The sequence below is a fragment of the Balaenoptera ricei genome, chromosome 7 (genome assembly GCF_028023285.1).
Source record: "Balaenoptera ricei isolate mBalRic1 chromosome 7, mBalRic1.hap2, whole genome shotgun sequence".
Lineage (NCBI taxonomy): Eukaryota > Metazoa > Chordata > Mammalia > Artiodactyla > Balaenopteridae > Balaenoptera > Balaenoptera ricei.
Window position 1 is genome coordinate 7311177 of NC_082645.1, and position 24959 is coordinate 7336135.

The window sequence follows — 24959 nt, forward strand, 5'->3', positions numbered from 1 at the left end:
GTTCACTGAGTGTCTGTAACCTGGAGCCAAAAGCATCCTGACTCAGGTGGGGTAGAAAAAGTCTTATGTACTTCTCACAATAATTCTGTAAGGTGGGAAATACTATTAACTCCATTCTACAGATGAGCAAACTAACACAGATCATTTAAATCATTGTCTCAAAATCACAAAAATATAAGTAAATGCCCAGATGGAGATTTGATCATGGGCTTAATTCCAAGTTTGTTCTCTTCCCACTATGAAATCTTATTATCACAAAAAAAAAGGCAGAGTTCGTCACAAAATTATTTGCATAATGACCAGGAGTCAAGAAAATGGATACAAAATTCTATTGAGAAGCAATTTGAATCCATTCTCTCTCAAATTCAACAAAAATTTACTGAGGGTCTGCTCTGGATTAGGCATTGGGTTACAGAACTGTCCTCAGCCAGGCCCCTGCTCATGGTTTCAGAAGAACAACCAACCTTATACTCCGGGACAGCCTTACCTTGAATCAATGTGACTTCAGATGTCAGTGGGCAACCACATGATTCAGTCATGCATCTAGAGGCAAAACATCTGGAAAACAGAAAGCTGGAACTCTTCAAGAGCACGGAAAGACAATGGAGTATGAAAAAGTCAACTTATCCTTTGGACAGTCCCCAAAGCCCCCATGTTTGATGCCATGTGGGCCAAACATTAAAATGAGTGGAGACATCCTTCACCTTCTCTTATGTGGCTGTGGTGCTTTGTCTCCCTTATCACTACCTCCCCCTCCCCCAGCTCAGAGGAGGCAGACCTGCTGTAAACTCACCCTCATGATCCCTAACTCTGACCCTATGTCACCCTCCTCTGTGTTGCTGCTGAAGATGCGACCTGAGCTCCCAGATCCTTTTGTGCTGCTGTTGACCCTTCTTTCAAATCTCTTGCAGTCAAGGTGTCAGGGAACTAGGCACTGCCCTGACTGCAGGCTCACAAGCTGCCTGAGTAGCCAGGGATTTAGCTCTTTAACCTCATCGGCAGGGGAGGCGAATTTTCCAACATGAAACAGCAAGAGTCTTATACGTAGCTCCAGGTTTCTATGAGAAATGCTGAAAATAGGTAGAATAATAATAATAGCAAATATTTATTAAAAAGTGGCCTTATTATAACTCCATTTTTTTTCCAAGACACCAATCCCCAGAAAAAACATCTGCTTTGTGTCATATTCTCAGAAGTGCAGCTTGTTCTTAGTCATTCTCTCTCTCCTCTTGTCTTTCTCTCTTCCCCCTCTCCTTCTATCTCTCAGGTCAGATGCAAGTATTGATGAATGATCAGTTTCAGGGCCAAGAAAAGCCTCCAGGAGAACTCTTCAAGACTTCGACGTGAGGCCTGGCCTGCTCAATATTTTCATCGTTGATTTGAGTATTGGCAACAAAGCATGCTCACCAAATTGTCAACTGAAGCAAAGCATTTAAAGAAGATTCTTTGATACTGATACCTGTGTTCAAAACTATAAGACAGTCAAATGCCAAGTCCTGTACTTAGCGTCAAACGTCAATTTCCCAAAGGTTAAATGGGCATCTGGCTCAAAGTTGAATCTGTATTTAAAGGTCAGATTTTTTTTGTGTGTGTTGCATTGTTTCATATTATACATATTTTTTAACTTCACAGACAGTCAGAGTTAAAAGGGAACTTCAATGTATCAGGTCTTTATTGGACACCCATGAGGTTCTACTCACTGTACTGTTGTGGTGGTCAGAATAGTGGCCCTAAAGATGCCCATATCCTAATACCCAGAGCTTGTGAATACAGTATGTTCAATGGCAAGGGAGAATCAAGGTTGCAGATGGAATTAAGTTTGCTATTCAGCCAACCTTAAGATAAAGAGATTGTCCCGGATTATCTGGGTGAGACCAATGTACACAAGTTCCTTTGTTGTTGTTATTTTCATTTATATTTTTTATACAGCAGGTTCTTATTAGTTATCTATTTTATACATATTAGTGTATATATGGCAGTCTGGTGGGCAGAACTCAGTAAAACTTTAATCTGCTTGTCTGCTGATGGGTGGGGCTGAGTTCCCTCCCTGTTGGTTGTTTGGCCTGAGGCAACCCAACACTGGAGCCTACCCAGGCTCTTTGGTGGGGCTAATGGCGTACTCTGGGAGGGCTCAAGCCAAGGAGTACTTCCCAGAACTGCTGCCAGTGTCCTTGTCCTCATGGTGAGTCACAGCTGCCTCCCACCTCTGCAGGAGACCCTCCAACACTAGCAGGTAGGTCTGCTTCAGTCTCCTATGGGGTCACTGCTCCTTCCCGTGGGTCCCAATGCGCACACTATTTTGTGTGTGCCCTCCAAGAGTGGAGTCTCTGTTTTCCCCAGTCCTGTCGAAGTCCTGCAATCAAATCCCACTAGGCTTCAAAGTCTGAGTCTCTGGGAATTCCTCCTCCTGTTGCCGGACCCCCAAGTTGGGAAGCCTGACGTGGGGCTCAGAGCCTTCACTCCAGTGGGTGGACTTCTGTGGTATAAATGTTCTCCAGTTTGTGAGTCACACTCCCAGCAGTTATGGGATTTGATTTTATTGTGATTTCACCCCTCCTATCATCTCACTGCAACTTCTCCTTTGTCTTTGGATGTGGGGTATCTTTTTTGGTGAGTTCCAGTGTCTTCTTGTCAATGATTGTTCAGCAGTTAGTTGTGATTCCAGTGGTCTTGCAAGAGGGAGTCCACAAGGTCCTTTAAATGTGGAAGAAGGAGGCAGAAGGTTAGTCCAGGAGGCATTGAAAATGCTGTGCTGCCGGCACTGAAGATAGAAGAAGAGGCCATGAGCCCAGGAATGCAGGCAGCCTCCAGGAACTAGAAAAAGTAAGGAAGCACATCCTCCCACAGAACCCCCAGGAGGAACACAGCCCTACTGTACTTTGATTTTAGCCCAGTAAGACTCATTTTGGACTTCTGACCTCCAGAACTGTAAGATTTAAAAATCTGTGTTGTTTCGAGCCACTAATTGTGTGATAATTTGCTACAGCAGCAAGACAAACTAATACCACTAGGTTTGTTTAATATATATTTACTTTCTTATTTGCTCTTCACTATGGCTGAAACATTTGTCTCCATTTTACAAGTGAGAAAACTGAGGCTCAGAGAGGTTAAATGACTTGCCTAGGGCCATACAGCTATTCAGTGACAGAGTAAAGTTCAAACCTGAGTCTGCCTGACTACAGATTCCAGGATCTTTACTACACTCTGTGCTCCGCGTCAGTGGTTAACACACAGCTGACAGCAGACTACTCGTCCTGAAGTGAATATAGGAAGGAGTAACTTTTTAAAATAAAATTAGAATAGAAAATGAAAAGAAGAAATTAGGAGAGATGAGAAGGGGAGAGGGGAGGAGAGATGAGGGGAGGGAAGGAGAGAGTACAGTGCACTGCAGTTGCTATGGGTAAATGTTTTCTAAGAAAATTTTAGGTATATTTTAGATGGATGTTTGTGCATGATATAAAATGTATTTCTCACTGTGGTTGAAGTAAAAAAAGTTTGAAAGACACTGCCCTACAACATATCTCTAGAGAGAAAGGGAAAATACAGCCCAGCTCCTACCCTGGGAATACCCATAATCTAAGCAGAGACTCATAAAACAAACCATTGGAATGCAACATAGTATGGGCTGGGTCTGACACAACCTGCCAGAGAATCACAGTTGACACGACAGGTTCACATCATCCTCACTCCCACTGGGGGTCCACGGAGGCCCTTCAGGAGCTCACAAACAACATGTGCAAAACGGAATTCACTACTTGACCACAACACTGCTGCTCCTCTACAGCCTACCTGCAATGAACAGCATCACGACAACCTGCTTGTTCAAAATGGAAACAATATAGTCTTCTGTCCTTTCATCTCTTCTCTCACCAAGACCACTAGACTCTGCTTCCTAAGTCCCCGAATCATCATTTTTTTCTCCATCCCTATGGCCACAGCCTTGAGAACCTCCTCTTCTCCCATCTGGACACCTGGGATTCCTCCCAGCCCGTCTCCCTGACCCCAGCCCCTCTCTCTCCAGTCCACAATGCAATCTGCAGCCACAGATCCTACTGTGTCTCCTTCCTCCTTGCTGCCCTGCCTGGCTTCTCCCTTGCAAAGCATTTTGCATGTTCAACATTTGGACCCAAAAGTCTTTCTTTCCAACCACTTCCCTAGTACACAGTCTCTACAGCCTGCCTATACCCAGCTATCTGAAAGTCCCCACATGGACCATCAATTTTCATACCTTGCAAACTTTGTACTTACTTTCTGTCCTGAGAATGATGTTCTTTCCACTTTCGATCTAGGAAAACCCTTGGTCTAGCAAAGCTGGAAAAAAATTTTCTGACTCCCTCAGGCAAAAGAAATCACATCCTCTGCTGAGCCACATGGCTGTGTGAACATATTTCTTTTACAACATTAATCCAAATGTATCCTGTTTCCTTCTCCAGTGCTTCCAGGGCAGCAACCACATCACAGCTATACTTTCACCCCAATTCCTAGCTAAGGACCAGAATGTGGTGGGTCTTTCCAAAGAATAAGTAAACAATGGTTGGAATGGAGCTCCAGACCTTGATATCGGTCTACCTCTTCTGGATTTCCTTCTGAATATCTCCCATGCCCCACAGTCTAACACGTTCAGAAGTAGACTCTGTATTCCCCTCCTAAACCTGATCCAAACCCAGAGGGCACCACCTCAGTAAGTGCAGTCCCCGAGCCAGACATCTGGTCAACCTCCCTGTCACTCTCTCCTTATCTCAGCAATAGGCCAGTGTTAATTTACCTCTGAAGCCTATATTTAATGAATTACCTCGTTTTTATTTTCACCATCACCTCCATGTGCCAACCATCATCTCCTGCCCGTTGATGCTGAAACAGTTTTTTCACTACTCCATCTACATCCATATTTGCCCATCCCACACTCTAATCTGTTCTATTAATGGTAACCAGTGTAATTGAGAGAGAGCTCTGAACATGTCACTGTCTTGTGTAACACCCTTCACCCCAAATCTTGAGATGAAGTTCAATTTTTTCAATATTCTTTCTTTCAATATCCTTCCTTCCTTCTTTTATTCTTTCCTTCCTTTCTTCCTTTCCTTTCTTTCTTTCCTTCCTTCTTCCTTCCTTCCTTCCTTCCTTTCTCTTTCTTTCTTCCTCTTTCTTTCTTTCTTTCTTTCTTTCTTTCTTTCTTTCTTTTCTTTCTTTCTTTTTCTTTCTTCTTTCCTTCAACAAACCCTTACTCAGTCTAATCCCTGATGACTTTTCCAGGAACTCCTTGCCTGTCTGGCCACACCAGCTTTCTCATGGTTGCACCTTCCCCCTAAGGGTTCCCATGAAGCTTCCTCTGCTCAGGAGCAGGGATAATTCCATCAGAGAAGACATCATTTTTTCCTCAGCTTCACTGACACTTGACTGATGTCAGTCTACTAGAGTCTAAGCTTGCTAAAGGGAGGAACCATATCTATCTGATTCATCCTTCTCTCCATCCCCAGCTACCAGCCTGGCACACTGTAAGGGCTGACCTAACATTTGATCAATGGAAGAATTTAATCAGTGGAGCTGGCTGTTCTACAGAGCACCAGTTTCCCAAAAAAGTCCCCAAGGCCCTTGCTGGGGCCAGAGGGAGGCAGAGTAGGTGAACTCAGGACCCCATGACCCACTTTGCCCAGAGAAGATCTGCGTGGGTCTGATTTAGATGCTGGGTCTCTGCAGAAGAGTTTATTTTGAAAATAAGCATTCTACTTGTAAGTTGTGTAAGAGTAAATTTTAAAACCAGGAACATGGAGGAAAGGGGTTGATAACAAAGGGAAAGCAAGAGAAAATTTGGAGGATGATAGACTGGTTTGCATCTTGATTGTGGCAGTAGTTACACAATTGTATGCATTTGTCAAAACTCATAGAATGTGCTGAATTTTATAGTGTGTAATTTTTTAAAGCAAATAAAAGTAGGAAAGATTTGATTACCTTTGGAAGTTATTTCCAGATTCATAAGAGGAAGGAATTTCATATCATGACAAAAAATGTATGCCATGACCAAACACAGACACATAGAGCTTAGGAGGACCTGGAATTAGATTTTCTGTTCACATCCAAATACAAGGCTCGCCTGAATACAAGGCATGCAGCCATTTTTCCCAATGAGAAGGACAAAAAATTGTTTCAGGCCCTCTTCAATATATCAACTATTAGAGCAAATCACATTGCCAAATGACTATAAAATTTAGTTTATTAAATTGTTACAAATAAATATTTAAAATCACATATTATATACAATAACATATTGATTTAGAAATATTGCTTTTGGGGCTTCCCTGGTGGCTCAGTGGTTAAGAATCTGCCTGCCAATGCAGGGGACATGGGTTTGAGCCCTGGTCCCGGAAGATCCCACATGCCGCTGAGCAACTAAGCCCGTGAGCCATAACTACTGAGCCTGCACTCTAGAGCCCGCGAGCCACAACCACTGAAGCCCGCGCGCCTAGAGAAGCCAGCACAAGGAGAAGCCCACACACCACAACGAAGAGTAGCCCCCGCTCAGCACAACTAGAGAAAAGCCCGTGCACATCAATGAAGACCCAACACAGCCAAAAATAAATAATAAATAAAATAAATAAATTTTAAAAAAAAAGAAATATTGCTTTCTTCATTCACACATTTTATGAAACAGCTTTCTTGGAACTCTTCACATACACTGCTGACAACAGAATGTCTGCTGTTACCAAAGACATTTTTTGAGCCGCATAACACAAAACGTGGTTCATCAAAACACATCATCTTTACTCCCATAATAGTTGTTTAAAATATAGGATTTTGTGACTCCACATGATGTTGTCACTGAGATGATTTTTATTAGTCTTGTAGTTATATTCCTGATTTCCTTAAAGCAAAACTTCTCAGCTAGAGCACAACTGACATTTGGGCTGGATAATTCTTTGCTGTGGGGACTTGTCCTAAGAGCAGCAGGATGCTTAGCAGCACCCTTGGCCTCCATCCACTAGGTGGCAGTAGCACGCACAACCTCTATCAGTCACGACAGTCAAAAATGGCTCCAAAAATGTCCAAATATCCCCCAGGAGGCAAAATCCTTCCCAGATAAGAACCACTGCCAGAGAGCAAACTCTTACTGTACTGTTGTATTATATTATTTTTTAATTATTTATTTATAACAACCTCAATATTTTGAACTGCAAGGTCAAATACCCAGAAACCATTACTAAAGTTTTCAGAAATTCCTTTGCTTCATCTTTTACTGATTCTATTATTTGAATCTTAATGCATTAAAAGTAGCATCAACTAAAGTATTTAAAGAATCTCCACGCTTATTTGTCTTCCCCAAATAGGCATTTGTTGTATTCCCTGTGTAAGAATTCAAATATAAAAGAATTCTTGCTCTTTTGAGGGTTATTCTGGGGAAGACCTCACCTGAGATGCAGGCACATGGGATAACTCAGCCTAATCTCACCAAAACATTCCCACAAGTGAGCATTCAGCCTTTGCTTGAATAATTCAAGTGACAGAAGTCTCATGGCTTTAGCAATTCTGATGGAATAGTTACTCAGGTCTCCCTGCCCTGAACTCCTAGGCATCAGGCCAAGTTCTGCCCCTTTGCAACAGGACACCACTTTAAATATCTCAAGACAACAAATGAAGTCTCACTTTAGTCTTTTTTTTTCCAGGCTACAGTTCCCCCGGCTCCTTCAGCTCATAAGACATGTTTTCTCAGTATGACTTTACCCTAGGCCTCGTCACTGGCCTCTGAGAAATGTGGCTTAGAATGAACCTGGTGAAAGTCTGATCAAGACAGAGAGAAGGGGACTTTGATCATCTATGCCCTGGACACTTTGCAGGCCAGAACTGTTCAGCTTTTTGATAAAAAGGTCATACCATTGTATAATATTCAGTTTAGGGACTATAAAAAAAATCACATAAACGCCACACAAGTAACTATTTCATCTTCCACTAAGTAAACCAAAGAACAATAGTAAATGCTCTTCTGAACCTAATTTTTCCCAATAATGAGAGATGTTTTAGTGAAATTAAAGGGTCACAAGAAAAAAATGACCATGTAATATCTAGAGAGCTCCCATCCTTCTATAAACACAAGGAAAGAGAGCTAGAGACAAAGAGAGAGCAAGAGACTAAAAGACGGAGAGAAAAAATATCAGCCTCTTATTAGTACTTTTTATACAATCTTATTTAGGCTTTATTTAGTGGTTCATTGTGATTCTCAGATTCCTTGTGTGACTGCACAAAACCAATCCTGCTCCACTGGTTTTAGAAGAAAAGTCGCACTGTTGTGACAGTCAGATGCAATGATACTCTGTATCCTTTAGCTATAGAGCATGAAAAATAAATAATAAATAAAGCTTGATTTCTGCTAAACCTTAGAGGAATGACTATCCAGGCCCATTTCTCCTAACACTTTATCCCAGATAGTGCAGAGTTATATGATTGAGATTCAAAGCCATCCCATAAAAGGATTAGTAACATAAAGGAGCAACTACAGAAAAAGTGTATTTTATAATGGTGCCCGCCACTAAACTGAAAGATGTCTGATGACAACTTTCCTATCTGGCCTTCCAATTCTCATTCCTCCAAGAGTCAAGGCACCCAATAAATGTGGATTGACTCATGGCCCTTGATAAGGATGCTTTGAAGAAGCCATTGCTAGTTTTGGCAACATTGAAACCTAAGCCACATGTGTTTTTGAGGACCTCTCCTCCCAACCACTGATGTATCTTTTTCAGGGAAGAAGCCAATGCCCACCAGTTACCTTCTCTGTGGGATGTAATGAAAATGGGCCTTGAAAACAAACCCCGACCTCTGGATTATTGCCAACCTCCTTTCCTCTTAAAGACTCACCTGACCCATGGTCCAGCTCCCCCAAGAGCAGCTGAACACCTGGATGAAGGTCTTGTTAACACAGGTCAACAGCAGATGTCTCCTGGTTAACAGGCAGCTCCATTTTAGACAGATGCCTACACTCAAAGGAATGACTAATAGAGGCAGTTCAGAGCAGTCCTAGGAAGTAGGCGATTTTGACCTTGTCCTCTACTCTGGGCAGGTAACCCTCTGCTCTTCAGTGGGAAGTCGAGGGGGAGGACTGCCGTTTGTATGCTTTGGGTTGTGGGCTTTTTTTAACACTTCACGAGCCCTTTCGTTTAAGGATCTTATTACCTCAATCATTTCTTCAAGTGCTCAAATTATTGACCACCTCATCTGAACCGGTAGACAAGCCTAATTCTCACATCGGCAGCAGCAGGCAAGGGCCAGAGGCTAAGAACCACCTAATCTGACCATCAGAGTTTTGATTTCCTCCACCGAGAAGCAGGGAAGGCAATGAAGCTGAGAGCAAGACACATGCAGCCTGTCAACAGCCATCCTTCCTGCTCCTGAGCAGAGATCCAACACCAATTTAGTCTTATCTGTCTAGAAAATCATTATTTGAAGACCTGAAAAGGTTAAGAGAGTTCCAGTTTCATTCCTTGTACCTTCATCTACAGCACGAAGAGAGGAGGGAAACTGACAAGCATGGGGCTAATTTGCTTCCCTCAAGCACCCACAGGGGAAATATTCAGATTGTCTCTACAGGGTCAAATAGAAGTCAGAATTCATGGCACGTTCTGTCCCTCTCTGTGCTGGTAAAATATCAGCCTTCAAGCTAAAATAAAGGTGGTGGGTCTTGGGTGGAGAAGAGTATAAAATGGGAAAAGCCAGCTGGGCCTCTTCCTCAATTATACTAAGGGCAGTTCTTAAGAACCTACTGTGTGCCAAGCATTGCCAGTCACATTCCCCCAGGGGCTCACAGCCTAGGGAGTGGCAGATAAGCAAACCAAAGCTTATAGAATTGACTGAGGTTTAAAGCAGTCATAGTGAGGCCAATGAAACAGTAGTGTAGATGGAGGGAGTGTACAAATATAGGGAATCACATGGGTAAAAGCACTGAATTCTGAAGCAGCAGAGCATTCAGCTGATGCAGGAAGAAGAACAGCAGGCCATCGGGAGATCCATGGAGAAAACGTACTATGTAAACGGTGACCACATTCATCCAGAAGCGGCCTCTGACCACCCAAAGCTCAGGGTCCAATTTAAAAAGCTAACACAGGGGCTTCCCTGGTGGTGCAGTGGTTGGGAATCTGCCTGCCAGTGCAGGGGGACACGGGTTCGAGCCCTGGTCTGGGAAGATCCCACATGCCGTGGAGCAACTAGGCCCGTGAGCCACAACTACTGAGCCTGCGCGTCTGGAGCCTGTGCTCCGCAACAGGAGAGGCCGCGATGGTGAGAGGCCCGCGCACCGCGATGAGGAGTGGCCCCCGCTCGCCACAACTGGAGAGAGCCCTCGCACAGAAACGAAGACCCAGCACAGCCAAAATAAATAAATAATTAATTAAAAAAATTAAAAAAAAAAAAAATCCACTGATTTGGGTGGGACCTTACTTACATCTGCAAAATCTCTTTAAAAAAAAAAAAAAAAAAAAAGCTAACACATATATAACAATTAGGATTAGTTAAGGGATCCTTGTATGGTGCTGACCCTAAACCCAGCAGAAGAGCTTCAGGAAGGTCAGAAAAACCAGAGAAGAAAATCAGGAGTTAAAAGCCCTAGGCCTTGAAGAGCAAACATAAAAGGAAAGAAGGGGAGAGGGCATGCAAGGCAGAGGAGAAGGATGAAGAAAGACACATTGGTGGAAATAAGACAATTAACAAAGACCTGTCAGGCTGCAGACAATGGCTTGTGCTGGGAAACAGCAGACATTCATATTATGGGTGCTTAAAATTAATAACCACCAGGATGAATATACAAGCAGAATTAGAGTGTCGTATACTCAACTGGATGGCAGAGAGTTCTGAAATCTGTTCCTACTCCTTCCTTTCCTGTCAGACCCAGAGATATTCCATCTTGCCCTCCTCTGTTCTCCCGGGTAAATAAACACCGTGGTGATGGAGAATATCCTCCACACCTTATCTCAGGAAGAGGCCCCTTTTCAGGGGCTGTTATGGCCTCTGAGAAAAAAGGCATAGATGGGAGGAAAAATGAAGCCTTCCTCCACTCCCCAGCCCCTCCCATTTTATACACAAAGAAGCAGAGGTCCAAAGAGAAACACTAACTAGAGTTTCCAAGACCACACCCCTATCCTTGATAGACAGAGGCACTGATTAAGGCCCCGAAAGTGCATGAGGACAGCACCAGATTGAAAAGCAAAAGAAGTGGATGACCTAGGTCTGAATGTTAGGAGAGAACATAATCTGACAGCAAGAGGAAACGGAGATGGGGTGGTGAGATAACAAGACGAGAACTAAGAAAGTGATGGCGGGCTGGAGTAATCATGGGGTTTTTTTGGTGTTGTTTCTTATGTTTTGGCATCTTAAATACCTCGCTGGCAGGGAGAGACTGTCCCCATCAGGGCTACCCAGTTCCTAGAGGTAACAAAGGGCTCTGCCAGGAACAAGTCTTTCACAGGCAAACTATGCAATCCAGAGCCCACATTCTAAATCATCTCCTCTCTCTGCTTCATGCACTCTAGGAGACTATATTCCTTTGCCCTAATCACCGAGGGCCAGGTACCAGACAGCTAGGGACAGCCCCTATGCCCCAAAGCCCACTGGAATTATTCAAACTACCCAATCCTAAAGCGTTTACCCTGCCCTGCCTTTCCTTTCCCTGCGGCCTAGGCTATCCCCTCACTCCTGCTTCCACCTCCTGACCAAACCTGGTACTTCCCCGCGTGACCCCGCATGGCATGTGTGTCCCCTTTTTTCAAGAAATATACATAATAAAAATTCTTCTTTCAATGGCATTGGCTTCTCTGTGCCATCACTCGGTCAGCTTTATAAATTAAGACTGAGTCACATATCATGGGACCAGATAACATTTTATCATGAAATGAAAATTTACCTTCAAAGCATCCTCTCTGGTACAAGATTACAGTCAATCTCTTAGATCCGAATAGCCCAGCCAAAATAACAGAGCAGGCTAATACTTCCTGAGACCAATAATGTATTCATAACCAATACATTAACTTTTAAATGAAACATTAATAAAGCATTTTAAAATGACATGAAAATGAGTAGCATGCTCACATATATACATATATATATCATGCTCATATATACGCATATATACTCATATATATCATACTCATATATACGCATATATACTCATATATATCATGCTCATATATACGCATATATACTCATATATATCATGCTCATATATACGCATATATATCATGCTCATATATACGCATATATACTCATAAATATCATGCTCATATATACGCATATATACTCATATATATCATGCTCATATATACGCATATATACTCATATATATCATGCTCATATATACGCATATATACTCATATATATCATGCTCATATATACGCATATATACTCATATATATCATGCTCATATATACGCATATATACTCATATATATCATGCTCATATATACGCATATATACTCATATATATCATGCTCATATATACACATATGTATATTCACAGTCACGTTTTTTTTTAATTAAAGCAAGTTCAAAAGATACAAAAGGGTAGCAGGCAGGCAGAAGAGTAATTTTATGTTATTTATTCAATACAATGACTAAACCTCTGGAATAACTTCATCTTCAAAAAGAATCAAATGTGATAAATGGTAGAGGCAGGAAAAATGTTCACTGTCAGAAATACAAAGAGAAATAAACACAGTTAACCTAATTCTGAAAACAAGTATACAGTTTCACATCGTTATGAAATGTGTGGGATCACAGGAACATACAGAAGTTGTCATCTTAGAAAGGAGACAGGACTCAATTTCCTTGGATAGACAAATAAAGGCAGAGAATGGTGACTATACAGAGATATCATGAAGTGGCATTGTTCTTCCTTCCTCCCTTAGAAAAAGAACCTCTGACATTTTAGTTGGGCAAATGGCTACCTAGAGAAGATTGCATTCTTCAGACTTACCAAAGCCGGAGGGCTAACTCTTGAGTGAGTTGTAAGGTGATGTGTTGTATGTGATTTCTGGGGTGTGTCCTTAAACAAAGGGATACACCTGTTTTCTTCCTTTTCTTCATCCTCTTTCCTGGAATGTGAATACAATCATTGGATCTCAAGCAGCCATTGTGGCTCATGAAGATGGAAGCCACACCCAAGGTACAGGAGAGCACTAAGCTGGAAGGTATCTGGGTTCCTGAGGATCATGAAAGTAGGACCCCGAACCTCCCACTTCTTAACTATACATAAGAGAAAATAAATTTTATCCTGTTTGAGCCACTGCTATTTCAGGGGATGTTTCCTTACAAACATGAGGGTAAGGATGTTAATTATTTGAGAAGGCTCACCTTGAAAGACTTGTCTTCTTAGCAAAGCAGAAGGTAAGATTATAAGCGGAGAGAAAATAATGAGGAATAGATGAGGTGAGGGCTTGAGTACGGCAGAGTGGGATAAAGGAGGACATAAGAGAGAACCAACAGAATAGAATGAAAAGGAGTCTCCTGCTGAACTGAGGCCCCCGCTGAGAAAGGGGGGCATGGATACTTACTAGACAGACAGTCTCATACCAGTTTTCCACGACAATGCACACCTATGACAATACTGGAAACAGAATACAGACACTGGGGAGCTGTGTGTGGTTAGTGACGGTCAAAGCAGGCAAAATGAAAGGGTAAGGGAATAAGAAGATCTTGGGTGCCTGTAAAGGCATAGACAAAAGGATAAGAGAACCCAACCCAAAGAAAGATAGAAGGAAAAAGAATAGGAAAAAGCTAAGGTTCAGGGTCATGATGAGGGTAAAATCAGATTCAAAGAAAAGAGGAAGATGGGGTGTCAGCAGAATTTTAAAGAATTTGTGGACACACTTTTAAAGCACCGTACCCACATCTACCTGTACCCATAAGCTTTAGTGTTTTACTTCTTGCTGATCCTACCTGCCACAGATCATGCTATACATGCACCTTCCATACTGAGAGGCAAGAGGCACAATTCTGCTGCAGCAGGTAACCTAGAGTCACCCAGAAAGACTCCACAAAGAGTCAGGGAATCCAAGAGCTGCAAGGGAAAAAAAGCCAATTGCACAGCCATGTTCCCTTCCTGCTTAAAATAAATTATAATGAAAGGTGTATTTCATTCCTGCTCCTCCCCTTTCTCAAAAAAAAAAAAAAAGACCTGGTAAGTATTATAGCTAGACAGTAAAACAAAACATGTTGAAATGATTCTGCTAAGAAGTTCAGACAACTTTTGAGCTGGGGCCAGCATAGCACAATGAACTCTAAAGGTCTGAGGCGATCTTTGTTTGTTTGTATGATTGTTTGTTATAGAAGGGGTAAGGAAGCAGAAGAGTGTGTGCCAGAAGGAAAACACAACATTTTGAAAATAACATGTCAGAGCTTTAGGTGGAATGAAGAGATTTAGATTTATTGATAAAGACTAAAGTTTAAAACATTTCCAAACAGGAACATATTTGGTATTTGTTTTCAAATCTCACATTATCTGCAGTTACAACTGAAATGCTGTTAATATTCCCAAGCACGAAGAAATTGATTCTCACACATTTACTTACAGCTTCTGGTAGTTTATGAGTATCCGATAAATACAATGTCTGTCTTTTCTCCAACTTTTACACATTCATTTGTCAGTCTAAGAGAAAGATAACCACAGGCTTCATTCCTTCTTTGTGACAGATGTATAAGTCAGAAGTCACACAAACGTAACGATGCAATGTATACATTCCACAGTGTCTGTGTTCCTGCCATATGTTCATGTAGTGTCTGGTGTTGTGCATAAACAGTTCTGATCAGTTACGTGGAATCCCAATTTTGTTGCAGTGTGATCACAACATCTGAGCGACTTTGAAAGGTCATTCCCTTCCCATCCCATCTAGGATAATACTCCCATGCCCCTAGATAAGTCCTTGTTGAAAACCTCAGAAGAAAGAGATCCTGCAAACTCTTCTGGTAAACTTTTTTTTAACAATTTACACAGTAAGATTCTTATTTTTGCTATCTTGGAAACTGTTTCCAGGAATGCTGGCATTTAACCTTTCAGCTTCACTAAATGCTTTTGTAATGTAAATAGATATACTTTAATTTGTCTTTATGGGCCAGTAAGAAGTGTGCACGTCAGATTGTATTAAAGTAGGGCCCACTTAAGAGTTTGATACAATCAGCTCTCATGCCAAGAGTGCCCCAGAGCGGGTGCACAATTCTCTGGCACCAGACTCAGAAGTCACAAGTACCAACATCATCTTTCATCGCGACTGCCTCCCTGATGACAGGAAGGTCATTTTGCACCCCCAGGTCCCCCTGTCTGTCATTATCACCCAGAAATGGGGAGGCCAGTCTTTGATTTTTCCCTGACAAGTGTCTAAGCAAAGAGTGTTTAAAATACGTCAAAACTAAGAAATGTCCCCTAATTAACTTTTTCTGTGCACACCCTTCCTCCCCCTTCAGTGTGCTTTCAACAGCCAGTGCCTGTGTATCTTCTTTGGGAATGCCCTTATCTTACTAGGAGGTCAGCTCCTGGGGTTTACATCCCATCTTCTACAGGGTAACCATTAATCAAAACTATTCACCAAGGGAGAAGGGAAGCCTAACTCCCTTGCTCCAGGAAAGAAAACACTGAGGTGTCACCTACCTTTCCCTGGGAATCTTCCTGAAAACTTGGCCTGAGATCACATGCTGCCTTGGCTCCCTCCCCCTTCCTGTCCTGCTCCCCCAGCCCCTCCCTGGTCTCCACTGGGAGCCCTTCTTGAATAAAGCACTTGTACAGGAATTCTCATTTCTGGGTCTGTTTCTGCAGAACCCGACCTAAGACATAGCCAAATCCATAAAAGCAATCATACTAACAAAACTTTCAAAAGGAGTTATATCTAGTGGGTACCATCAAGAGTTTCCAAGTTAAGGCAGGACTCTGTGCCTTTGACGTCTAAAAGGATAAGGTAGGAGGAGTAATTTAATATTTGTTGAAGTACGAGGGGTCTTCTGAAGACCTCTTGTACTTTGACCATCACTGCCAGTGATGTCCAGATGATTGAAATGAGAGAGAAGCAGTCATTTGATATTTGGACTAGGCAAGATGGGTGAGGTTATGCTACACTTACAACCAAGCCCCCATGTCAGCGGCTAACAACAAAAGAAGGTTTATTTCTCCCTCGCACTACACACGACCAACATGGATCGTCAAGGAGCTCTGTTCCGTCTTGGCCTTTATGTCCACGTTCACCACGGCAGGGGAAAGCGTATATGGTGAAGCACACGTTGGCCCTCAAAGCTTCTGCCTGTAAGTGACACATATCACTTCTGCTCATATTTCATGGGCTAAGGCAAGTCACAAGTCCATGACTAACAGAAAGTAACAAGGAAGTGAATTCTACTGTGCCTGGAAGGATGAGAAACAAAATATTTGTGAAGAACTCTCATGATTGGGTCATGAGATCAACCTCCTAAGTATCAACCAGCAGCACCGTGAGAAACGAGGTGTTGACTGCTTCTAAAAAGTGAGCCAGGCATGTGACAACTTTGAGCTACCAGAGTTCCTATGAGATTTACTCATTCAACAAACATCTCTTAATATCTTCTCTAAATAAGGGACTATGCGTAGGCCTGGAGGCAGCAGACCATCGTGACACTGGCCACGTACTCTGGAATTAGAGAGTATGTGTCAGAACCCCAGATCCACCACGTACTAGCTGCACCAGGTCAAACAAATTACCTTTCTGACTCAGTTTCATTATCTGAAAAATGGAGACAATAATAGAAGGTATCTTATAGAATTGATGAGGCAATTAGAAATGATAATGCATGCAAATAGCCAATCAATGTAAGCTATTATCTTCATTATTATTCCAAAAATAAATGAGACATGGTACCCACCCTGAAGAAGCTCACTCCTAGTTACAAGATACAGCTTTTCAACGCATGTCAGTTCTGTTTGAAAGATATTTCGTGAGGACCTACTAGGTGCAGGGTGCTGGCTGGACACTGCAGCATAAGAATGAATCAAACCCTGTCCCTGCCCTTAAAAAGTGGAGAGTTTGGTGGGTGAAACAGAAACAGATAATTTCAGTATTCTTGAGTGACAAGATGGAGGCTAGGGGAATGCAAAAGAGGAACATTTAGCTAAATCAAGGGTAAACAGGCAGCTTTTTGAGGGAGAACTTTTCCTGGGGTGCATTTCATATGTGTGAAATCAGTTCTGCTTTAACTCAAGGTCAGCAAAGAAAGCTTTCAAGCCCTGCATCTCCCAGAATGCCTCCGTGCCTGCTCGGTGTTTGGCAGGTGTAGCTAATGGCACGAGCGACTCCCAGCCACTCTTCTCTCATCCTCCGTGCAGACTCTTAGAGGCCCTCTTCCGCGGGACTGCCAGTCAAAACTCGAGAAGGATACGCAAAGGGCGCATATCTGCCCCCAATGAAATACTGGGTTCTCCTCACAAAGTGAATTGTGATAAACAAATGAAATGTCTCCAAACAGTCACAGCCTTCATGTCACAGGAGTTCTGTGAGCAATTCCACACAGATCTATGACACTATTTTACCGTTGCTGGGGGAGAGATTTTTTTAAATTCTTTTCCATGATTCATCTGCTCTCGGGAACACAAAACCTCCGATTGCATTAAAACGAGTATCGGCATCTATCAGTTGTGTGAATTTCTTATCTCTTAACCCAGAAAGGCTAACATAAGCTTTCCCTATGACTACAGTCAGATACAATGAGAATAAGATCAACAGGGCAGACACCTCCAAGAGAAATAAAGCATACTTTTCCATATTTAAAAGACCATAGACATATAATATAAATGCGAAGCCAGAGGGCCCTGTTTTTATTTACAATCCACTTGAAAAAGATGGTTTCTATGGCAGTAGGAAATGTCAGGGATTTTTCAAAGGAGCTCTTGAATTTACAAAGATTCGCTCACCCCATTAGAAGTCTTTCTTCTTCTTTGATGGTGCGCCAGAGCTGATGAATTTGGAGTGATTTATGCCACGGTGCTTGTTCTGCAGTGTGCCAGAAGACGACACATGGAAGGGGCTTTCGCTTTCTTCTCTAGCAGTGGGTTTCTTACCAGGGCATCTGCCTGGAGGTTTGTAGACATCCACATGGAAAGGAAGGAACAATGGTTAATTAATTCCATTAGACAAGAAACAGTGGGCGTGCATGAGTGAGAGGGTGGCCGCAATCTGCCACTGATGCTTTGAAAGGATGCAGTTTAAGAATTTCCAGTCTCCTGACTGATAGGCTGATCAAATAAACACCTGCATAATTACTCCTGTAATCAAAAGAAGAAAGAAACATTTAAGCTATCTTTTCATTACTTGCGGTTGTAAGTAGTGGACTCGGCATCCGTCAGAGACTAGAACTGCTAACATTACTTTCAAATGCGCAGGCCGGGCTCCATTTCAGCAAGCAGGTGGTTACCGTCACCAAGGGCCCACTAGCTGAGAAACAGCCTCCCAGGAGGTTTTACATCTTGGGTGGCATGGTCTCCACTGTAAGGGAAAGGCAGTTTTGAGGCGGTGAGAGAGGATGCAGACAGGAAAAAAAGAAAGGAACATTCCCAGAAAAATAAATAACGGTGGCAAAAAAATGTAGAGGAGGCTGATCCGTACAATTGCCAGTCCTGATCTCTCTCCCAAGCCAGACTCGCACGTCAAACTGCCCGCTGGACGTCTCCATTTCGATGGCTCTCCAGCAACTCAAGCTCGCCGCCAAACGGAACCTTCAGCCCTCACGCAGCACCGGCTTCTTTTCCTGGGCGTACAGCTCAATAAATGGCACCACCACCCACGTGGCCAACAGAGCCGGAAACCGGGCGGTCATCCCAGAGCCCGCCCTCTGCCCTCTCCTACCCCTCACGGTTCCCACGCCCTGCGCTTCCCAGTGGGTCGCAGCCTGCATTGCCACCTCCCGCCTTAGGGGGGCGCCCTCACCGCGCTCCCCGCCCAGGGTCTTCCGCTTCCATCCATCGCCACGCTGGTGCCAGAGTGCTCTTTCTACAGGCAAATGCAAGCGCGTTTGGGGTTACACTCTTACTTAAAATCCCCAACGGAACCCGTAGCTTTTGGAATAGTTTGAAAGCTTGAACTTAGCGATCAAGACTTGTCACAATCCAGTCCCGCCTGGCTCGTCTCAGCAGCTACCTCCGCCCGTCTCTACAAACAGCACTTCCTCTGCACAGTGACTGCTCCACGTCGCCCCGAACACGCTCTGCCGTTTCGCAGCGGCTGCCTTCGGACAAGCCACAGAAGGGTCAGTGTCTGACCAGGTTGTGCTCAGCTGCGGGGGGCGCGTGAGCTCTCTCACCATCACTGCGACATGACACCCACCGAGACAACTAGGAAGTGCAGTCACTGGGCCTCTGAGACCACAAACTGTGAACGATGGCCACACACACATGGACTTGTTCCGCTCCCTCTCCTCTGGCACCTGTTGTATTTCACTCTGTAACAGTGAATTGAATGGAGCGAGGGCCCATCGGATACCCCGCTGACAGGACAGCCGTGTGGCTAACGTTACGGAGTGAGCTGTGCTGGGAGCTCGGTGCTGGGGGTGAGGGCTCATATCCCCATTCCTTGGTTGAGAAAAGTGCTTCAAAATATGGAAAAGAAGCAACATCGGTCCCTTTTCTATAGGAACAAGTCATCACGTCCTGAGGAGAGAAATCCAACTCTAGACCCAGGCTTCCCGCTGGCCTTCTCTTTCCTCAAATTTAAAAGCTACAGAGAACTGACCTCTGGCTCCATCCGTTCTTGTCCAGGGCCAAATAATCAGAGCTTGGTGAGAGTTACAGAAGGAGAGCTCTGCCTAAGATTTCCTGTTCTAACCAGGGCACCTGCACCAGCAAAGAAAGAAAAACCCTTCCCTCTTTGACAGAGGAATTTCAATATGTAAATATACATACATATACGCGTGTGCGCGTGCATACACACACACACACACACACAATGCTTCTTTGCAGACTTATCTGAACAGAAGAATATTGGAAACAACCCAGATATTTATCAATAGAGGACTCACTAAACCAGCTATTAAAAAAGAAAAAGAATGAGCTATATATTGGTATAGAAACAAATTCAAGTGTTTTCGCCAGGTTGCGAAAAGATATATATTTAACTAGATAGAAAAAAGCAAGTTACAGAAGAATAACTCGACCTTTGAGTAAAATGAGGGAGAAAATATGTTGGGTTTTGTTTGCATATGCATAAAGAAACTAAAAACAGTGTAGACCTGGAAGAGATTGGGATGAGACCTGGGTGCTTGAGGGGCAGGAGTAAGAGGGAACTTTCTTTTTATGTCTTTTAAAATATTTTAAACCACATATGCCATAAATGTGTTATCTATTCAAAAATTAAAGTGAGAAAAAATCTCTCCTATTTGTACACCCCTTTACAGTTTAAAAAGCTATTTCACGTGTCACCTCATTGAATTCTCACAATTCTATGAGTTGTTATTATTCTCACTTTATAGATAAGAGAACTAGTTTTGGAGTCATTAAGTGACCTGGAAACAGGGTCATGATTAAAGCCATCAAGATGACCACAGGTGGCCGTGGTAGTGGACCTTCCCACCAGGCCCTCTGTCTGACAGCATCCAGCAAGGATGCAGCCCAAACCTGGGGGAACTCACTGTGTTTCATCTTGTGAAGGAGTATGCCATTCTCCTCCTTCCACACTCCTACCTGTGATGCCAGAAAAATCTAACCTTGAATTTAAAAAGTTATCCTGCGTTGCAACACAAATACCTCTGCGAGGCATGACACACTTATAGTGTGTACAGAGCTTTGGCTTCAAGAGTAGGAAACTGACTCTGTTAACTCATAAGGGTAAATTAAGTGAAACCAGTATAATAACTGGTAGGGTACAAGCAAGAAAAAGCTTGTTTTCCTCTCACTGCTGCCTGCAAACATCCTTGTTCAGGGTTCCCTTCCTCATCCCTGGCAACAACTTGGGCAGATCAGCTCCTGTAGATTTTCTGCTTCTTCCAGTATTGATGAAGTGTCACCTTCAGGCATAAACAGTACAATCCAATTTGCTACCATCAAGGAGGACCATCTCTCATCCCTGTTTGAGCTTCTGTGCACCCACACACAGGGCAGACCCACAAATCTGTAGACAGAATGGGGTAAGGAGGGTGCGCTCTGCAAGAGTCTAGGCTCATTAAAATTATTCCTTGGATATGCACCTTAACTATCTAGGGCCAGCATCGTGTTTTTCTCCATCCTGTCTTCCCCTCAGGGTGCACCATCAAGGTGGCTGGAGTGGCTGCTGGCTTGATGGTGGGCAACATTCACTTACTGGAATGGCGAACTACATTCTTTGTCCAAAGCACCTTCTCTTGGTTGTAAATTTGACCACAGTTTGGAAGGCATTTCATGACCAATTTGTCCTGCATCGTTAGGAAGGCTCATTCCTAAATCAGGCACGGATTCTGCTGATAGGCCGTTCAATGTGCTAATTCTTTGCCCACAGCACGACAGCAGTAGGAAGCTCAGAGTCTATGGACCACTGTAAAAGCGGGGTTGGTTACAGGGAGAACCAAGAAAGCTGCAGAGCTGCAAAGAGCAGGAAACTTCTGCTCAGCATGAGGACCCTGAGATGAGTTTATCTTGCATACTGTTTCCTCAATTAGAGAGGAAAAACTCAGGGCTTCTGTCACCCACGGTGGGAGCCAGGCACCTGGCTTTACAGTTGAACAAAGACATGATAGAAGGAGGGGGCGGCAGGTGAATGCTAGGGGCCAAACAGTGGCAAATGTTTACTACCCCTTCCTTAGTAACATCATTGGTAAATCTGTTAATGAGCTTCCTTCCAAAGCAACAACGGTGGAGACTAGCTCTCTCTGCTGGGAATGAGGTGCACTGCAGGCAAAGGTGGTAGAGCCATCCAGCCGAGGCATCTCCCAGGAGAGGCGACGAGGGTGGACCACGGAGGTAAAGGGGATGGAAACCTCAGAAGGGAGACAGTAAAGGGAAGGCAAGTCCCCCAACCTCTGCTGCTCACCCCCAGCTAGTCTAGGCAGAACTCATCCCCTGTAGTTCATCTTTGCAACAATTCAATACAAGGATGTAGATTTCTGACCAGGAAAAAAAAAAAAAAAAAAAAAAAAGATGCAACCTTCTTAATTTATTAATTATATTCATACAATAAAAATATTTGTGGCTAATTCTCTCTTCTAGGTAGGGCCATTAACTTTTCACTGTCTCCTGCGAGTCGCCACTCCTAGTCCTTTGCATAACCATCTAGAAAACCTGAATGATGTATTTTAATATTGCTGTAGGTGCAGATAGACCTTTAAATCACATTATTTAAATATTAATGACATAGCAAGGAAACAGCCGTACTGACATGTGTTATACAACTCAGACCAAATAGGACACTAAATCCGCCAGCGCCTTTGAAACTCCCATTAGAGATAATGAGGTACAGGTATGGATTTCCACCCAGTGTCCGGCACTGGTTTGCTCCACATCCAGCCAGAATAAATTAACCGATCATTCTTCCTTCAAAATGCCGTGTAATGACTTGCGCAGCTCCACAGGAGGATAACAGGAAAACACCTATTTGTTTCTCAGTCTTGGAGTGAATGCCACATTCTTGCAAGAGCTGGATTCCACGCTGCTGGATGAGAGCTGCAGCCTTTCTTCTGGAAAGGCCGAGAACAGACGCTCCGTTCTGTCCACGTCTTCCTCCTAGCTGGCTTGACAGGACTGGGTGCTCCCAAGTCACACTCTAGGTTTCTTGGATCTTTCAGTAGGAAACTGAGGCATCACAGGCTGCAATGACTTACCCTCCTAATACGTCCAGTGAACTGAGGGCATCTCAGCTCCCAGGCCAGGGTTTCCTCAACCTCGGTACAATTGCCATTTGCAGCAGGATGATTTTTGGCTGAGAGGGGCTGTCCTGTGCACTGTCGGATATTTATCAGCAACCCTGACCTCTATGCACTAGATACCAGTAGCAGTTCCCCAGCTGTAATACTCAAAAATGTCTCCAGACAATCTGTCCCCAGCAGAGAGGCAAAATTGGCCCTGGTTGCGAGCCACTGACATATATTAATTAGATACCTCAGTGTCTTCACGTTGCTCCACAGCTATTCAAAGCCCTCACTTCAGAATCCAACAACCTGGACGATTCACCTGCTGATTAAAGTTGACATATTCTTCATGGTGCTCTAGACCAGAAAAGGGAATTAAAGTTGCAATGGAATATAAGAGACCAGGAGGAAGACTCTGAGTTAATCACCTTAGGTTGAAATAAGAGAAGTCCATGAATTCTAGGGGAATTCTTTCTCTAACCACGCTGGATCTGACATACCACAGTCTTAACACCCAATTAAAATTGAGCCTGACTCTATTTATTCTAGAAATACTTGGTTTTTTGTTTTGTTATTTTCACTTTTATTTTTTTTTAATTTTTAAAATTTTTATTTTATATTGGAGTATAGCTGATTAACAATGTTGTTTTAGTTTCAGGTGCACAGCAAAGTGATTCAGTTATACATATACATGTATCTAATGTTTTTCAAATTCTTTTCCCATTTAGGTTATTACAGGGTATTGAGTGGAGTTCCCTGTGCTATACAGTAGGTCCTTGTTGGTTATCTATTTTAAATATAGCAGTGTGTACATGTCAATCCCAAGCTCCCAATCTATGCCTCCTCCCACCCACCCCTCCGTAACCATAAATCCATTCCTCTAATCTGTGAGTCTGTTTCTGTTTTGTAAATAAGATAATAAATGTTTTTATCATTTTCTTTAGATTCCACATACCGTATAAGCGATATCATATGATATTTGTCTTTCTCTCTCTGACTTACTTCACTTATAGAAATAATACTTGTTGATCATGGGACACCATGCAATGAGTCATGGTACAGACAATCTGGTTGTCATATTTTCATATTTGATTTGGTTTGAGTTAGATATTTTCTAATATTTGTAACTGTGCTAGGATATTAATAATATTACTCAAAATAATCCAAAAAGCCATGCAATGGTCCCATTCTTCTGAAGTGTACATCCTGAGAATTTAAGCCTACAAGAAGCTGAGGAGCTGCTGAGGAAAGTACTGAGTGGAGATGCATCACCAATGAACCAACCAGTGACTGAGAACTTGAGCACCCATCTGGGCACTGTGATGCCCGCAGACAGACATCTTTTCATTGATGCTGTTTTTGTGTGTATTCCTGAAGATCTGCTGATGTCTACAGCAAGAAAAATAACTTGCAGGTTTATAATTAGGGTCCAGGTTACAATTTTGGCTAACCCAGGTGGATTTTATGCCAGACACCATTTCATCAAATCACGAATACTTTGATAAACGAAAATGTATGTGAATCTCTCAGAGCACGCTGGAATAGACACGTCTCGAATACCACAGTGGGACCCCTGCTCAATTCAGTACGTTCCTGTGTTGCTTCACACAATCTAACGTCAACCTAGGTTGGTCGTTCTCAAAGGCCACAAGGTAATGCTGACGCAGCTAACCTTTGAGACCCACGGACCTAGAAAATGAGTCTCATGGAGAAATTAAATCAAACCGTAATTCATAAAATTGCTCATTTTGCTTACTACTACCAAACTTAATCCAGTTATCTTTGCATGTATTATTACTCACATTATTAACATGCACAATATTGTTTGTAGGTGGATTAGAAAAAGAACAATGTATAATCAACAGAATCCTAGTCTCCTTTTCTCCCTCGAAAGTCTTGAACTACATGAGAATCTGGCTGACACCCACCAAATCTAAGAAATTCTGAGCATTTTGGCACCTTTCTCTTTATCCCTCATACATACGTATTATTAGGGAACATATGTTGTTTAATCAAAAGATAACATTACCCTGGATAATGTTCATGAGCACTGGCAAATATTTCACTTACAAGCTGCCATAGTTAATTATCTGGAAAAATATAAATATTCGCATTTGGCCAAATTCCTTGTACCTTCTCCCTCTGTATCTCTTCTGCAAACAGCAGCCCCAG

The 24959-nt window shown here is 42.9% G+C and overlaps 1 long non-coding RNA gene across 3 annotated transcripts in view; it reads right to left on the minus strand.

Moving 5' to 3' along the window:
* Positions 1-1081: 1081 nt before the first annotated feature.
* The window catches only part of LOC132368445 (uncharacterized), a 71798-nt gene continuing 47920 nt past the window's right edge, over positions 1082-24959 (minus strand). For 2 of the 3 annotated variants that reach the window (XR_009504087.1, XR_009504085.1), the window contains 2 exons: positions 17893-18051; positions 1082-2694 (listed from right to left, as the gene is read on the minus strand). This is a non-coding gene — a long non-coding RNA (uncharacterized LOC132368445). Of the gene's footprint in view, positions 2695-17892; positions 18052-23037; positions 23145-24959 lie in introns of all 3 variants that reach the window. The other variant, XR_009504086.1, reaches the window with a different exon arrangement.